This window comes from Taudactylus pleione, unplaced genomic scaffold (genome assembly GCF_031769625.1).
Source record: "Taudactylus pleione unplaced genomic scaffold, aTauple2 ptg000206l, whole genome shotgun sequence".
Classification (NCBI taxonomy): Eukaryota; Metazoa; Chordata; class Amphibia; order Anura; family Myobatrachidae; genus Taudactylus; species Taudactylus pleione.
The window spans coordinates 9,318,235-9,337,718 of NW_028284608.1; positions in this window are offsets into that span (position 1 = coordinate 9,318,235).

Genomic DNA, 19,484 nt, shown 5'->3' on the forward strand with positions numbered 1-19,484 from the left:
ATAGCAACCAATCAGATTCTACTTAACATTTATCTAGCACCTTCTAGAAGATAATAGCTAGAATCTGATTGGTTGTTATGGGCAACATCACCACTTCTAAAAACTCTCGCTTTAGTAAATATACCCCTAAGTATCTTTACTGACAATTTCTTAAAATGTATGACATGCTGGATCTTTAATTATTGTATGCATTAGCATTTATTGTTTGATATGTGACAAATATCAAAACTTATGATATTTTGCTCTTTATGATATATTCAATATGTGTTCAAAAATAAAAAGATAGGCTAGGCAGCTGCTCTAATTGGTTTTAAACACATACAAGTTGCAGATGAAGCATCAGAGCCTTTTTATACAGATTCAGACTCACACACATACAAATCTTCCAAGTCCCAGTAATCTGTGTATGCTTGCAATGCATTTTGTAGCTTCTTTTGTTTCACAAGTCAGTTTTCGGGTGAATTTTTCTAAACAGCTTTATAATGGGTCAAATGATGTGGAACAGGTTTGTGGAGGTGTATGTGATGTGGAAAAAGTATTTGGAGGTGTAATGATATGGGACAGGTATGTGGAAGTGTAAATGATGTGGGACAGGTATGTGGAGGTGTAAGTGATGTGGGGCAGGTATGTGGAGGTGTAAATGATGGGGAACAGGTATGTGGAGGTGTGATATGGAACAGGTATGTGGAAGTGTAAATGATGTGGGACAGGTATGTGGAGGTGTAAGTGATGTGGGGCAGGTATGTGGAGGAGTAAATGATGGGGAACAGGTAGGTGGAGGTGTAATAATATGGGACAGGTATGTGGAAGTGTAAATGATGTGGGACAGGTATGTGGAGGTGTAAGTGATGTGGGGCAGGTATGTGGAGGTGTAAATGATGGGGAACAGGTAGGTGGAGGTGTAATAATATGGGACAGGTATGTGGAAGTGTAAATGATGTGGGACAGGTATGTGGAGGTTTAAGTGATGTGGGACAGGTATGTGGAGGTGTAAATGATGGGGAACAGGTATGTGGAGGTGTGATATGGAACAGGTATGTGGAAGTGTAAATGATGTGGGACAGGTATGTGGAGGTGTAAGTGATGTGGGGCAGGTATGTGGAGGTGTAAATGATGGGGAACAGGTAGGTGGAGGTGTAATAATATGGGACAGGTACGTGGAGGTGTAAATGATGTGGGACAGGTACGTGGAGGTGTAAATGATGTGGGACAGGTAAGTGGAGGTGTACATGATGGGGAACAGGTAGGTGGAGGTGTAAATGATGTGGGACAGGTACGTGGAAGTGTAAATTAATGTGGGAGAGGTATGTGGAGGTGTACATGATGAGGGACAGGTATGTGGGAGGTGTAAATTATGTGGAACAGGTATTTGGAGGTGTAAATGATATGGGACAGATATGTGGAGGTGTAAATGATGTGGGACAGGTATGTGGAGGTGTTAATGATGTGGGACAGGTATGTGGAGGTGTAAATTATGTAGGACAGGTATATGGGAGGTGTAAATGATGTGGGACAGGTATGTGGAGGTGTAAATGATATGGGACAGATATGTGGAGGTGTAAATGATGTGGGACAGGTATGTGGAGGTGTAAATGATGGGGAACAGGTATGTGGAGGTGTAAATGATGTGGGACAGGTAAGTGGAGGTGTACATGATGGGGAACAGGTAGGTGGAGGTGTAAATGATGTGGGAGAGGTACGTGGAAGTGTAAATTAATGTGGGAGAGGTATGTGGAGGTGTACATGATGAGGGACAGGTATGTGGGAGGTGTAAATTATGTGGAACAGGTATTTGGAGGTGTAAATGATATGGGACAGATATGTGGAGGTGTAAATGATGTGCGACAGGTATGTGGAGGTGTTAATGATGTGGGACAGGTATGTGGAGGTGTAAATTATGTAGGACAGGTATATGGGAGGTGTAAATGATGTGGGACAGGTATGTGGAGGTGTAAATGATATGGGACAGATATGTGGAGGTGTAAATGATGTGGGACAGGTATGTGGAGGTGTAAATGATGGGGAACAGGTATGTGGAGGTGTGATATGGAACAGGTATGTGGAAGTGTAAATGATGTGGGACAGGTATGTGGAGGTGTAAGTGATGTGGGGCAGGTATGTGGAGGTGTAAATGATGGGGAACAGGTAGGTGGAGGTGTAATAATATGGGACAGGTATGTGGAAGTGTAAATGATGTGGGACAGGTATGTGGAGGTTTAAGTGATGTGGGACAGGTATGTGGAGGTGTAAATGATGGGGAACAGGTATGTGGAGGTGTGATATGGAACAGGTATGTGGAGGTGTAAATGATGTGGGACAGGTACGTGGAGGTGTAAATGATGTGGGACAGGTAAGTGGAGGTGTACATGATGGGGAACAGGTAGGTGGAGGTGTAAATGATGTGGGACAGGTACGTGGAAGTGTAAATTAATGTGGGAGAGGTATGTGGAGGTGTACATGATGAGGGACAGGTATGTGGGAGGTGTAAATTATGTGGAACAGGTATTTGGAGGTGTAAATGATATGGGACAGATATGTGGAGGTGTAAATGATGTGGGACAGGTATGTGGAGGTGTTAATGATGTGGGACAGGTATGTGGAGGTGTAAATTATGTAGGACAGGTATATGGGAGGTGTAAATGATGTGGGACAGGTATGTGGAGGTGTAAATGATATGGGACAGATATGTGGAGGTGTAAATGATGTGGGACAGGTAAGTGGAGGTGTAAATGGTATGGGACAGGTATGTGGAGGTGTAAATGATGTGGGATCAGTATGTGGAGGTGTAAATGATATGGGACAGGTATGTGGAAGTGTAAATGATGTGGGACAGGTATGTGGAGGTGTAAGTGATGTGGGGCAGGTATGTGGAGATGTAAATGATGGGGAACAGGTATGTGGAGGTGTGATATGGAACAGGTATGTGGAAGTGTAAATGATGTGGGACAGGTATGTGGAGGTGTAATTGATGTGGGGCAGGTATGTGGGTGTGTAAATTAATGTGGGAGAGGTATGTGGATGTTGGAAAAGTAGTGGATGTGGGAAAGGTAAGTGGAGGTGTAAATGATGTGGGACATGTATGTGGTGTAAATGATGTGGGAAAGGTATGTGGATGTGTGATATGGGACAGGTATGTGGAGGTGTGATATGGGACAGGTATGTGGAGGTGTGATATGGGACAGGTATGTGGAAGTGTAAATGATGTGGGAAAGGTAAGTGGAGGTGTAAATGATTTGGGACACGTATGTGGTGTAAATGATGTGGGAAAGGTATGTGGATGTGTAAATGATGTGAGACAGCTAATGTGAGGTGTAAATGATGTGGGAGAGGTATGCAGTGGTGAAACTAGGGTATTTGGAGTGCAGGGCAAGTTAAAAAATAGAGCCTCCCCTCAAGTAGGTGCACGCGGTCACATGTCACAAGGGGCATAGCCACTTGAAAATGGACACATGGCAACAGGACACACCACCATTTCTCGTCACTCTGGGAACATTCCTTTTGATTCCATATGCACCTTAATGCCCCATGTAGTAGTGCTCCTCTTGCAATGTTCACTGTACTAGTGCCCCTTATGTAATGTCCCCAGTAGTGGTGCCCCTTATGGAGTGCCCCCTGTAGTAGTACCCCTATACAATGCCCTCAGTAGTGCCCCTTATACAGTGTCCCCAGTAATGCACCCTCATACAGTGCCACAGTAGTGACACTTATACAGTGCACCCAGTAGTGCCACTTATACAGTGCCCCCAGTAGTATCACTTATACAATGCCCCTAATAATGCTCCTTATACAGTGCCGCTAGTAGTGGTCCCCCTATGCAGTGCCCCCAGTATGCAGTGCCCTTTATACAGTGCCCCAGTAGTAGTCCCCTGTATGCAGTGCCCCCAGTATGGGTCCCCCCTATGCAGTGCTTCCAGTAGTGCCCCTTATATAGTGCCCCCAGTAGTGGTCCCCCTTATGCGGTGCCCCTTATATAGTGCCCCTAGTAGTGATCCCCCCTATTCAGTGCTCCCAGTAGTGCCCCTTATACAGTGCTCCCAGTAGGGCCCGCCTATTCAGTGCTCCAAGTAGTGCCTCTTATACAGTGCTCCCACTAGGGGCCTCCCTATGCAGTGCCCCCAGTAATAGTCCCCCCTATGCAGTGCCCCCCAATATTGGTCCCCCCTATGCAGTGCCCCCAATAGTGCCCCTTATATAGTGCCCCTATGCAATGCCCCTTATATAATGCCCACAGTATTAGTCCTCCCTGTGCAGTGCCCCAAGTAGTGCCCATTATATAGTGCCCCCAGTAGTAATACCCCCTATGTAGTGCCCCCTTGACAATGCAATCACTCTGTGGCAAACAATGAAGTCACGGTGCACCTCTGTATCAGTCCAGATGCACCTATACATATACATGTGAATGAAGTCCTGCTCCTAGAACATATGATGTGATGAATTGACTGAGGCTGCAGAGTTCCTGATAAAGGTAAATAGACAGATGAGAGGTAAGAGAGAGTTGGAGTAAGAGAGGGAGAAAGAGGAGTGGGAAAAGAGAGGGGGGAGCTCTGTAGAGAGAGAAGATGAAGGAGTGACATGAGGTGTGAGAGACTGACAAAGAGAGAGAGAGAGAGCGAGAGAGAGAGATCTAGGCAGTGCCAGTGACAACATCTAGCATGTACTGTATATATAAGCATATGTGTTTGAAACTGGAAAATACCGTATGTTGCCACAACTATATTGTGTTTCTAAGTTAACTGAAACTATTTTAGTTTTCTTTGAGCCTTGCCCACAAAACAAAATGCAGCTGCGTTTGTCATTGCCAGTGCCACGATAAATGGTCTTAGATCTACATTCATTTGGTTCGCCACTGAGTGAGTCAGCAAACTGATGAAACAAACAAGCAAGATATAAACTTAGCAAGACGTGATACATCACAGGAGCTTACTTCCAGGGACACAAATCTCTCTCTGTTCCGAGGTGATTCTATGCTACACACTTATGAGAAATGTGTGTGTGTGTGTGCTGTGTATGCTAGAGCTTGATCAATAGTAAGGGATTGGTCATAATAATGCAATTTTTAATATGTTATGTAAAATGAAATATTTCTGCAATGTACTTCAGAGATTTTAATGATAAAATTATAGAGCTATTACATGGATTACCTTTGAGCTGCGTCCTCTTTAACATTTGTCTTATGTGTATTCTTTTTCTAGCTATTATTTGTCGAAGCTGAATAATTGGCTGAGACAAGTTCAGTTTAAAATTTAATCGCGGCGACGTCATCTTGCGAATGGCCGCAAGACTCCATTTTGGAAATGGGATTGCAAGACACCATTTTTGTGGTCAGCGTCAATTCAAGTTATAACTCAGGAGCTAAGAACAGATGGCAATGTTTCTGTTAACCTACCAAGGGCAACTGGAAAAACAAGATTTCTGAGTAAAAGTAAATAAGAAGAGACAATGGGTATTTTTACATACAAATTGGGAATCCCTGGATGCAGATAAAGTATAGTGGTGGCAATTGTAATATAATATCTACACAATTGGATTTGTCTGAATCCTAGACAGAATGGCCCCAAATTCCACAGCTTGAGGTGGTAATACATTTCTGAGTAAAAGTAAATAAGAAGAGACAATGGGTATTTTTACATACAAATTGGGAATCCCTGGATGCAGATAAAGTATAGTTGTGGCAATTGTAATATAATATCTACACAATTGGATTTGTCTGAATCCTAGACAGAATGGCTCCAAATTCCACAGCTTGAGGTGGTAATACATTTGCATTTCACACAAGAGTCTGTGAGAACAAAAGAGGTTTTGTTTTCCTTTGAACACACAACAGGTGGGGGCCTGCTGACAGAGGGCATGTAGAACTACAACCCTCAGCCATCCACACTGCTGGATGTTCACTTCGTGTATGAGAAATTATGCACTGAAATCTCACCCATTAATAACTAGCGTCCTTATATCAAACCCTGAATACTCACACACTACATATTCGCACACAAGGTTCCATTAGCATCAAATTGTATGATTCAAGTTGGTTAAGTTAGTTTAAATGCTAAGAAATAGAGGTTTTTGATATCTAAGGTATTATACATGATAAGCAAGGTGTGTTTGGTTTCGTTCTGATGCGTACGCTTTTTACAGAATCCCGGTGTTATCGGTGGAGAGATCGCATCATGCAAACTCAAGTTACGGATCGCAGAACTTACAAGCAACAAAATGTTTAGTTGATGGAATGTTACAGGAGGCGTTACCAGAAAGACTCCGGCTGTTAGAGGCAGGGAAAGTCTATTTGAAACAACCTGTTAAATGTGTCATTACATATGCTTCTTCTGTGGGAACCAATGAGATCAGCAGGAAGTTCCCCCTTTGTCCTGTTTCAGTCTGGGGGGGAATAAATACGTGTCCGAACACTGGTTTGCCAGTTCATGTATGTATAGATTGCGTGTAACTGACTGTACTTTTACCTGAATAATACTTGTGCATTGGAAACACAGATTCCACTCCTGTCTTTATTTGCGGTTAAACTGCGTACGCAATTAGCGTTCTGTTTAGAGGTTTTAGGCAGGGTTTTGTCTTAGAGGTTCTAGGCAGGTGAATCTTAGAGGTTTATAGGAAGGAATATATTAAAAGGTTTATTGACGAATTCAACAGTGGGGGCTCATCGGTTTATCACACTATCTGATACACGATAACACTCGGTCAGTCCTCTCTCAGCAAAAGGGTGGAGGCGCCTTTTGGGAGACGCATTAGTCTTTCATTACCACAGTGTTGCTGAGAGCGTACTGCCAGTTATTGTGTAGAGGAAGCGCTGATTAGAATCCAGGGACAACAGAGGAAAAAAAGTTTGTTTTTCCTCTGTTGATAGAACCTTGTGTTTAGAGGGGTGCTGCAGTATTTGCGTACGCAGCTAAAACGCATTTTTGCGTACGCAGTTAAAAAAAAAAGTAATTATACGCTTGTGTGGTAGTCGCATAATTGTGTATGCGGACGATCGCACAATAGCGTATACGCACTTCCGGTTCTGCTGCCACGTGTTTGAACAAAGCCATTGAGGTTTAAAAAATTTTTCTATCTACAAATATCTGGGTTAAACGTTCATTTTCTGCGCAGAGAAAAAGTGTGTAACAGTGTGTGTATTGTTGGTAGGGGTAATTTATTCCCTAAAGTTAAGGGTACCGTATGATCCTTAAGGGCTAGGTGCAAGGGTTAGCCTAGTCGCTCGGTTAGCAGCTTTACCGTTCTAAACACAGTAGCAGGTGTACATGTTGTCTTTGTTGTATAGAGGTGCGTGAGAGTGGCCGACATACAAACTCTCATAGGTTTGGAAGTTACCTTACTAAAGCTTATCCGGGTCTGGAAGTTGCCTGTTTCAAAACTTATCTAGGTGTGGAAGTGGCCTTACGAAATCTTATCCAGGTGTGTGGGCGCCGCCGACTTAAATCGTTCACAGGTAAGTGAAAGTATCTTGATTGTCTTTCACCAGTTTAAATTTTTATTGAAAAGCGTAGGAGTTGTCTCAAAATGGGAGCCACGCAAATGGTAGAAATGTTAAGCAATGATGTGCTGCTAATGGAGGCTCCGATTGGATCAGCCCGTCATATTATGCATACTAAGGCCCTCATTCAGAGCCATACGCTCTGAGCAGAGCGCACGCTCTGAATGAGGGCCGCCCTCCATAAAAATGGAGCGTCCTCCTGGACGCTCGTATAAGTGTGGGTCACCACCCACAGCCTATACGAGCGTGCAGTTTGATGGCCGCGATGGTCGTGACCATCGCGACCATCGAAACTGCGATCCGGAGCCTGCGGTTGAGATTTTCAACCGCAAGCCCCGGAGTGATTTTGGCTCTATCAGAGCCAAAATCACTCCCACTGACATCACTAGTGATGTCAGTGGGCCGGCTTCTGACGGGAGGCGTTCCCGTGGGAACGCCCCGGTCAGGGAGGCACATCCCCGGCACGCCCACCAAAGGGGGCGTGCTGTCAATCAACATCGACAGCACGCCCCCTTTGATCAGACACAACGAGCGAAGCAAAGTCCTTCGCTCGTCGTGTCTGGCGCATGCGCACGACGGAGCTCCCGCCGTCGTGCGCATGCGCAGAGCACAACATCAACCCACTTGCGAGTGGACGGCCGCTTGCGAGTGGGTCTGAATCAGGCCCTAAGTACGGTACTTATGCAATAAGGTATTGTGATATATGGTTTAATATGACGAGAAAGAGTGTTAGACCGTTTCCCAGAATTGGTAGTTTTGACAAAAATGTGTTAGATAATGTCCAGGATCACATCAGTATGGTGCGATCCCGAGAGAAAAAGATTAAGTATTTTGAATGTTTAAAAATATGGCAGCATGAAGGGGATGCTTGGCTTAAAAATGTGCAAACAACGCAAACTAGCGTTGCGAATGCATTGCCAGAAAATACATCCAAAGTAGCGTCGTGGAGAGTATTGCCAGCAGTTCACGCTCACCTCCCGCACCTTATGTGGATGGAGGTGAAAGTACAGTTACCAAAAATACCAATAAAAATGTAACAAGTAATTTGTACCCCCTCTTAAGTAACCATAAAGAAAATGTTTATGATGTAGAAGATGAGCCTATTGTAATGTCTGCTATTTCCCATGCTGTACAAATGATAGATGCTGCATCACCACAATCACGGGTGGTGCCGCCATCTCCATCGGTAACAGCAAGGGAAGTGTTAATACACTCGGCACCCATTGAGGAAGTTGTTAATACCATACGTAGCAGCAGCAGATTAAACCCCTAGCCAGGTAACCAGGTCAGAGGTAGCAACGCTGCCGGTCTGCATCCCATTCAGACAATAACTGTTCCGAATGGAAATGCAGATGCAAACGGTGTTTTGCCCACGAGGGATGTAGTAATGCATTGTCCATGGACAAGAGCAGAACTGAATTCCATCATAAATGATTTCCCCAATCCCAAAAAGGAACTAGCCAAATGTCAAAGATTTTTTAGAAATTTGGGTAGTTCTCATGAGCCCACTAATAAAGATTGGCGTGTGGTGTTAAGGGCCTGCCTGCCACACAATACCGACGTGACAAAATTTATCACGGACTGTGTATTGGATGGCGAAGTTCCCTTAACAGACCAAGTAAACCAAGGTAACATTTCCCGCATTGTGACTCAATTGGGTGTATATTTTCCAGTAGTAGTTAACTGGAACAAAATCTTCACAATCAAACAAAAAGAGAGTGAAACTGCAGAAGAATATTGCGACCGGGCTCTGCAGGCTATCACCCAGTACACTGGGATAGAAGAGATTAAAGATAGCATTCACCACAGGGGAATGATAGTCACGATATTAATGGATGGGTTAAAAGAGAATTTAAAAACTCGGGTTCAGACCTCACAGCCTGGCTTACAATAGATAACCTCATAGAGTCTGCCATAGAACATGACAAAAACATCTCAAAAAAGAGGGAGACCCAGAGCGAAAAATGAATGGCTGTCAGTATACAAGCTCTGGAGAGAATGACGTTAACATCACAGCCAACAGACCCGCTTGCACTTGCACACACACTCATGCCAGAACAAGTTGCTCTCACTAACCCCACTCAACAACAAACACAACTCTATCCCACTAACCCAATGCAACCACAGGTCCCAGGATATCCACCCACTTCTTTTCCCCCACAATACCCTTACCCTCCCTATCCTTACCCATATCCACCACCTTTGCCCTCTGCTCAAACTTCACAACAACACATGCTTTCACCTGAATCACGGACATGTTTTAATTGCAAACAAACAGGACACTTAAGTAGAAACTGCACAGTAAAAAGAGTATGGACCCCACACCAAGGGAAACCTGGATATCCCCATAAGGGATATGCACAGAGATCAGCAAATATTAAGCAAGCACCAGCTCCAATTGTAGCCGTAAATGCTTTATTGGAGAATGGTAGCCAACGCTAGGGGTCAGGTCATACCTGTAGTCTACAGATAGTCAGGTTAACGGGAAGTACTAGGGAAGAACCGGTCTTGATGGTTGATGTAGCTGGTACTGAATATCCTTTTCTTGTAGACACAGGGGCGACCAAGTCAGTGATGAAATCTCCCATTAATTTACAGGTGACCAACGAGACAATACCAACAATGGGTGTGACAGGTAAAGTGGAACGTTATCCTTTAACCTGACCCGCAGAAGTTAGTATTGGGCCGTTGCATACCAGACATTCTTTTCTTCTGGCTGCCGCGGCTCCTACTAACCTGCTGGGCAGAGACTTGTTATGTAAAATGGGATGTGTCATATATTGCACCCCTGATGGTGTATATTTAGATATCCCAGAGAGAATGGTATACGAGGTGCGGGATATGTTAGACACCCCACAAAGGATAATGTACCACTCTACAGTTTTAAAAGAAAATCCATCACAAGTAGATGAAATGTTGTCCCAAATTCCAGATTCCCTTTGGACAAAAGATGGACAGGACACTGGATTAATGGCAGACGTAAGCCTGGTAATGATAAACTTAAAAAGCGGTAGGCAAGCTCCAAAAATTCCCCAGTACCCACTAAAACAGGAAGTAGAACTAGGGGTGTTTCCAATAATCGAGCGATTATTGCAACAGGGAATTTTAGTTCGTACAGCTAGTGTAGCCAACTGTCCCATCTTTCCAGTAAAGAAGAGTGGTGGGAGGGGTTATAGGCTGGTGCAAGACCTTAGAGGTGTTAATAAGGTAGTAGAGAGCCAATTCCCTGTAGTGCCAAATCCAGCTGTCATCCTGATGCAGATCCCACCAAATGCAACCCATTTCACTGTCATTGACCTCTGTTCTGCTTTCTTCTCTGTGCCTCTCCACCCTGACTGTCAGTACCTATTTGCATTTACATACAGAGGTGTGCAATATACATGGACACGATTGCCCCAAGGTTTCATAGACAGCCCCAGTATTTTCTCCCAGGCATTGCATGACTGTTTACAAGCTTTTCAACCTTCCAATGGATCAGTTCTAATTCAATATGTGGACGATTTATTGCTATGTTCTGACTCATTTATGTCATGTGTGAATGATACTAAACTTTTGTTACTTCATCTCTCGCAAACAGGACACAAAGTGGCTAAGGACAAGTTACAGCTGTGCCAGCCCAAAGTAAAATATTTGGGACATTGCCTAACCCAGGGGTTACGAAATCTCACAAATGATAGAATCCAGGCTATACACAACATGACACTGCCGCAGAATCAACAGCAAATTCGTACCTTCTTGGGAATGTGTGGATATTGCCGAATGTGGATCCCAGGTTTTTCTATTTTTGCCTTGCCTTTACAGAAACTAGTCTCTTCCTCAAAGCCCGATCGCATCACACACACTGAGGAATCAGAACAGGCTTTTCTTAATCTTAAGGATAGCCTGACAAAAGCTCCTGCATTGGGAATACCCGATTATGAAAAACCTTTTGATTTATATTGTACGGAAGCCGATGGTTGTGCTGCAGGTGTCCTTACACAAAAACAAGGTGATGCCAGAAGGCCCGTAGCATACTACAGTGCCCAATTGGACACGGTAACAAGATCACTCCCCACCTGTTTGAGAAGTGTAGCAGCTACCGCTTTATTGGTGAGTAAAAGTGAGGACGTTGTATTGGGCCATGATATGATTGTCTACACTCCCCATGCTGTATCTGCTCTGTTGAACTCAGCTCAAACCAGACACGTCTCCTCGGCTAGGTTCACCAAATGGGAACTAGCCCTAATCGCTCCTGCAAATATTACAGTTAAACGTTGCAGTACGCTGAATCCAGCAACATACCTGCCATATGTACAACATGATGTACAAAGGGTGGAAGGAGAGGAGTTGCTGGTGGGAGGTGAGTTCAGCAGACATGATGACACCCACGATTGTATGACATATCTGAATCAGACCTTTACTGCTAGACCTGACATACATGACACACCTTTAAAGAATGTGGATGTGACTTTCTATACGGATGGGAGTTGTCATAGACAAACAAACACAGGTGAATTATGTACAGGTTATGCTGTTGTAAATGACACAGACATCATGGAAGCTAAACCTCTCGGTCCTCCTCACTCAGCCCAGGTGGCAGAGTTAGTAGCACTGACTAGAGCATGTGAACTGGCAGCAGGCAAATCTGCTAACATTTACACTGACTCGAGGTACGCGTTCGGGGTGGTGCACGATTTTGGGGCTCTATGGCGTCTGAGAAATTTTATGACAGCAGCAGGCACACCAGTTGCACACTCCCGACACATAAAACATCTCTTAGAAGCAATCCAACTGCCCAAAGCAGTGGCAGTAATTAAATGCAAAGCCCACACATGTGAGGATGACCCAGTGTCACTGGGCAACAACAGAGCTGACGAAGCTGCAAAATGGGCAGCGGGGTTAAAAATGCCTTCTCCAATTGAAACAATTATGTCATTCCAAACCATTGATATGCTGAAATTAATTGAGATGCAAAATTTGTGTTCAATTCAGGAAAAATCCATATGGAAGTCCAAGGGGTGTGGGCAAGAGTCCTCCGGGCTCTGGAGGGACGGACATGGTAAGCCAGTAGCCCCCAAGGCATATTACCCCAGACTGGCTGAAGCAGCACACGGTCTGACTCATCTGGGTAAACAGGGCATGTGCAAGTTGGTGAGGGCATACTGGTGCGCACCAGGGTTTTCTTCACAAGCAGAGAAGATAGCAATGTCCTGTCTGACCTGCTTGAGAAAGAACATAGGGAAAGCGATCCCTACCGAACCATCCCACATTCCACTGACTGATGGACCTTTCCAGGTGATACAAATTGATTTCATCCAATTACCACCCTGCAGGAACCTTAAGTATGTATTAGTGTGCACAGACGTATTCTCTAACTGGGTTGAGGCCTACACAGCAGCCACTAATACTGCTGCGTTTACTGCCAAGAAAATAGTTCAGGAATTTGTATGCAGGTACGGTATCCCTAGAATCATCGAAAGTGATAGGGGTACCCATTTCACAGGTGATGTTTTCCAAAATATGTGTAAGCTGATGGGTATTAATAGCCGACTTCACACCCCCTACCGACCGCAAGCCAGTGCCAAGGTAGAGAGGATGAACGGGACTATTAAAAATAAGCTAAGTAAAATCATGGCGGAGACTGGACTAGGATGGCCAGAAGCTTTACCTTTGGTCCTACATAGTATAAGGACCACTCCTAGATTTCCTCTGAATCTGTCCCCATTTGAAATATTGTTTGGTAGACAACCTCATTTGATTATAAGTCCACAGGAAGATCTAAAGGGTAACAACGAGGTAACTGTGAAGTATCTTATATCAATGAGTAAGCAGTTAAAGCAACAGCAGCAGAAACTGAAATTGTTGTCCCATGATATGCCTGAAATGAACTGCCATGATGTTGAACCAGGAGAATATGTAATGATCCAAAATTTCTTACGTTCAGGTTGTTTGACTGATCGGTGGGAAGGTCCGTACCAGGTGCTGCTGACAAGTACTACATCTTTGAAGGTGGCCGAGAGAGATACCTGGGTCCATTCCACTCACTGTAAAAAGCTCAATCAACCGGTGGAGAAACAGGTCGGAGACAAAGCTGATAGTGTGGATCTGTCACTCGCGAGCTTGTTCCGGGAGGATTGAAAAGGTTGTAGTGAGATACCTGAACTGAGAGAAATTTGCAGGTCTTGTTGTGACAATGGACGGGCCTGCTGTGTTCATTTTCATATTCTCTTTTAGAGTGTTCACCATCCTGGTCAGTTCGGGAATACCCAGTGTCTGTGATGGGGGACCTATTGAGGAAACAGGAGCTGATGGCAGTGCTGATGGAGTGGAGAAAGGAGGAGTGCAATGTCAATCAGGGGAGTGTCTGACCAATCTTAGTACTGTTATTGTTAAGAGAGCTGTCATTCCGGATACTCGGGGAAGGTGTGAAGGGTTATCGTCTGAAGATTCCTGTATTTGTGAGTTTTGTGGGTCCCTAGTTGATGAGAACTGTATTCAACGTTGCCAACCTAAATATAACCCGTACTGGGGAGGGTATCCTTTAGAGGATTATCACAGCATGGTAGGCAAAGTGTTAAATCAAACCGATTGCTGGGTGTGTTCACATGTGCCACAGGGACAGCATAATGTAGGGTTGGTGCCATTTCCACTGAATATCACGGAAATGTTAGAATTACAAAAGTGGAAAACATTGGATGGAAAATTCCTGTCATCCAAACCGCCTCATTTCAAACTCTATCAATTTCAAGTAGATAAATCACTTTTGTGTTTAAACATAACCAACCCCAATAAACCCGGAGGTTGTTAAGTGACGGGGAATAATCAGACGATGACCTTCTCACAAAGAGCTGATAATGAGTCCATAAACTATGATCTGCTACGCTCAATTAAATCAAGTGGGAAATATTTTAGGTACCGGTATACATTGAGTTCCACCAAAGAAATGATTGGTAAAGTACCAGATGGTTATTGTGCTAAAATAATACAACCAGAAACTTGCATATACCAGATGGAAGAGCCTGAGATAGGATTGTTTGCAAGAGAAATGTGTTTAATGATAATGATGCATACCATTCCTTATATTCTCCCTGATAATGTATATTTTATATGTGGAAGAAAAGCGTATAAATGGCTCTCCCCGAGTTCTGAAGGTTTGTGTTATCTGGGAAGAGTTGTCCCAGAAGTTATGACCCTCACACATGTTGAAATGTTGGGAATACATAAAAACACACCGTCACCATATCTTCACACACAATATGAACACAGAGGCAAGAGAAATATGATACCTGGTGATATGCATAAAGCCGCTCAGTTAATCAGTGAGACAACTGGCTTCCAAGTTTCAGTCACCCTGGATCCCACCAGAATTGCTAGGGGTACATTAAATTTTAGATATATCCAGGAACTTGCTAAATTAATAGATAATATCACCGAGATGTACGATGACACATTCAGGTACACAGGGAGAGAATTGCAAGCGTACAAGAAAGAACTAGTGCAACACAGGCTAGTGTTGAATTATTTAACTGCTGTTACTGGAGGGTATTGCATAACGTTAGCCACCCAATTTGGAGTAAAGTGTTGCACTTATGTCACCAATGATACCAGCGACCCTAAGGAGGTGATAGACCAGAAGATGGATGAGATTCTGCAGCTAAAGTGGGAATTTCGTAAGAACCATAACGCATCAGTGGCTGAAGCAGGGGAAAAGATAGAAGGATGGGTGTCATGGCTGAACCCAGTGAAATGGTTCTCGGGTCTAGGAGAGTGGGTCCAGGAAGTGGTCGCCAGCGTAGGCAAATTCTTGATCCTTATACTGATTGTCATCATAGTAATTGGCATATGCGTCCAGTGTGTTCCTATTGTGTTGAAGTGTGGAAAATGTGAAAACAGAGTGAAACGAAGGGATGAAACTATGATGGTGGTCAGAAATGATAATATGTATACCGAGGTAGATACAGAACTGCACTACAACCCTGAGCTAGGAAGTACCATCATTTAAGTGTATAATATTTAGACATGCATAGAAGATATTATTGAAATGTTATTTATAGAACACCCAGACAATGTAAAGTCTCAAATTCCCGTTCAAAACTACTGTTATAAGACTGGTGCATCCCCACATTTGTCACATGATCTCCCAAGATCCGCGGTGTGCGTATAATAGTAGTTTTATGCCCCCGCCTAGAGACACATTGTTGATGGATTAAGAACCACCTTGTGCCATCCCATGATAACACTAAATAATATGTTAATGTAAGCCCAAAATAAATTTTTATAGCAAATTGTGATAGCATGTTGTTTGCTATCAAAGGGTGGACTGTCGAAGCTGAATAATTGGCTGAGACAAGTTCAGTTTAAAATTTAATCGCTGCGACGCCATCTTGCGAATGGCCGCAAGACTCCATTTTGGAAATGGGATCGCAAGACACCATTTTTGTGGTCAGCGTCAATTCAAGTTATAACTCAGGAGCTAAGAACAGATGGCAATGTTTTTGTTAACCTACCAAGGGCAACTGGAAAAACAAGCTTTCTGAGTAAAAGTAAATAAGAAGAGACAATGGGTATTTTTACATACAAATTGGGAATCCCTGGATGCAGATAAAGTATAGTTGTGGCAATTGTAATATAATATCTACACAATTGGATTTGTCTGAATCCTAGACAGAATGGCCCCAAATTCCACAGCTTGAGGTGGTAATACATTTGCATTTCACACAAGAGTCTGTGAGAACAAAAGAGGTTTTGTTTTCCTTTGAACACACAACAGGTGGGGGCCTGCTGACAGAGGGCATGTAGAACTACAACCCTCAGCCATCCACACTGCTGGATGTTCACTTCGTGTATGAGAAATTATGCACTGAAATCTCACCCATTAATAACTAGCGTCCTTATATCAAACCCCGAATACTCACACACTACATATTCGCACACAAGGTTCCATTAGCATCAAATTGTATGATTCAAGTTGGTTAAGTTAGTTTAAATGCTAAGAAATAGAGGTTTTTGATATCTAAGGTATTATACATGATAAGCAAGGTGTGTTTGGTTTCGTTCTGATGCGTACGCTTTTTACAGAATCCCGGTGTTATCGGTGGAGAGATCGCATCATGCAAACTCAAGTTACGGATCGCAGAACTTACAAGCAACAAAATGTTTAGTTGATGGAATGTTACAGGAGGCGTTACCAGAAAGACTCCGGCTGTTAGAGGCAGAGAAAGTCTATTTGAAACAACCTGTTAAATGTGTCATTACATATGCTTCTCCTGTGGGAACCAATGAGATCAGCAGGAAGTTCCCCCTTTGTCCTGTTTCAGTCTGGGGGGGAATAAATCCATGTGTCCGAACACTGGTTTGCCAGTTCATGCTGAATTTTGGGTGAACTGAGGATATCTAGTCAGAAGTCTATCTCTGGGTCCAGAGGCGCAGCGTATGTAAAACCGTACTTGGGTCTGTATTATTTCCTTTTACGCCTAACTTGTGTATGTATAGATTGCGTGTAACTGACTGTACTTTTACCTGAATAATACTTGTGCGTTGGAAACACAGATTCCACTCCTGTCTTTATTTGCGGTTAAACTGCGTACGCAATTAGCGTTTTGTTTAGAGGTTTTAGGCAGGGTTTTGTCTTAGAGGTTCTAGGCAGGTGAATCTTAGAGGTTTATAGGAAGGAATATATTAAAAGGGTTATTGACGAATTCAGCATATTATTTAATTTTTTTATCATGTGTGTTTGACTAAGATCAGAGCAGTTATTGTATTCCTTGAACAAAACAAGTGACACACGGATGAGCAGATTAAGGGCCTGATTCAGAGCCGCTCGTAAGCGGCCGCTCGTTCGTTCCGACCAATGTTCGCACAACTGCGCATGCGTACGGATTTTAATACGCATGCACGAACCAGTCAGTGCGGCCGAATATTGTGTGCTCACTAAATAGCGAATGCCTGCTATTTTGAGTGACAGGAGGAGGCGTATGTGGGTGGTAACAGGGGAAGGTGCATTAAAACGGGGAGTGGAGATCCGAATGCAGGCGTGCCAAACGGTCAAAACGGGCGTTTTTAGGGTGTGCATAATTACTAAAGCAGCGTCATCGACCACGTCACTTGGTTGTTTTATAGTCAGAACTGCTCGCATGATTGTGGTAGGAAAAACCAACCACAAGAATAGAGAGCAGTTCATACGCCGTCCAATGTACTCGATTAATCTAATAAATAGCGGACATTACGTATGATGCGAGCGGCCAGGGGGCGTTTTTTTAAAAATTACGTTCACATGTTTTATACGCTCGTTCAGACATAGAGGCGTGAACAGACCGCAAAGAGCGAACGGTTAATTTAAATAGCCAGCCCCTTTTTCTGGACGAGCGAGCGCAAATAGCGTCCGGCTCTGAATCAGGCCCTAAGTGAACAAGGCGAAGAAAAATGTGTAATCAATTAGAACAATAGCAGGAAGATTACAATGTCAAACTGGTGGAGGAAGATTGTGGAGTCTTCCTACATCTGCAGGTGACAAAATCAAAATAAAACCTTATATACAGGAAAAAAATATACATTAATTACAAAAAATCCAAAGCTCAATTATGTTTAATTTTGTGTGTCATATTCAAATTTCCATTTTAATTTTAGTTCTCTTTTAAATATTTAAAGGTTTTTTGCCTGATCCTCCTATTATCTTCCCTAATATTTTCATTTATTAAATTATGTTATTTACCAATCCACCTGTAGCTATGCGTTTTGTTTTGTTTTTCCTGACTGTTCTAGCACAAGCGATGTTCAGACTATGGGCCTCATTCAGAGCCGCTCGCTATTTGCGGTCGTTCGTTTTCTAAAAAGGGGTGGCTATTCAAATGAACCGTTCGCACTTTGCGGTCTGTTCACGCCTCTAAGTCTGAACGAGCGAGCAAAACATGCGAACGTAAATTTGAAAAATATGCCCCCTGGCCGCTATTTATTAGATTAATCTAGTACATCGAACAGCGTCTGAACTGCTCGCTATTCTTGTGGTTGGTTTTTTCAACCACTATTTTGCGAGCAGTTCTGAGTTTAAAAAAACCAAGTGACGTGGTCAATGACGCTGCTGGATTAATTATGCACTCCCTTAAAACGCCCGTTTTGACCTTTAAGCACGCCTGCGATCGGATTTCCACTCCCCGTTTTCAAGCACCTTCCCCTGTTACCACCCACATACGCCTCATTCTGTCACTCAAATTAGCAGGCATTCGCTATTTTGCGAGCACATGAATTTCGGCCACACTGACTGGTTCGCGCATGCTTATAACGATCCGTACGCATGCGCAGTTGGGCAAACATCGCTCGGAGCGAACGAGCTGCCGCTTACGAGTGGCTCTGAATCAGGCCCTATGTACTTGCAACTGGTATATAACAACTTTCTCACAAACTAATTTAATTTATTTTAAGAGAGACTGTACATTCTATAAAAGTAAACAATTTAGTTTGGTGAAAATGGCCCTGCGCCATTCCTCAAAGTAGAAGGAGCTACAGCGCTCAACCACTATATATGCTGTGTGTTTGTGTATGTATAAACCGGCTAACTCTAGTTATAGCGTAAAGTCTGTTTATTAGTTAAACACAGTGTTAACCTCAGAGCTTATATTACACACCTTATAATTTCAGACAATCGATGAAGTCTTTGATACGTATGTTGATGCGCAGTAATCAAGTTATTATACAATCTTGAATTATAAGCGGATGGTACTGTCAATAGAGTCCAGTATAATACAACTGATAAGTTCTTGCAGGTGTAGCGTACTGCACAGTGTGTAGTCCCTGTAGCGTGCTACAAAGTGTACGGTCAACAACAGAGAGCAGGGTCCCACTGTACTGTTATAGAGATTCCGTTCACAGAAGGTGGTCGTGAGAAAAAAAAAATAGAAAAATGAAAGAAAAAGGAAAAAAACTTTCAAATAGGTATGAAAAAATATTAACAAACGTCAGTTTATAGCGGCCACAGTTTTACCTCTAGAAACACCTCAGCCGCAGTATGTTCTATGTACTGTTT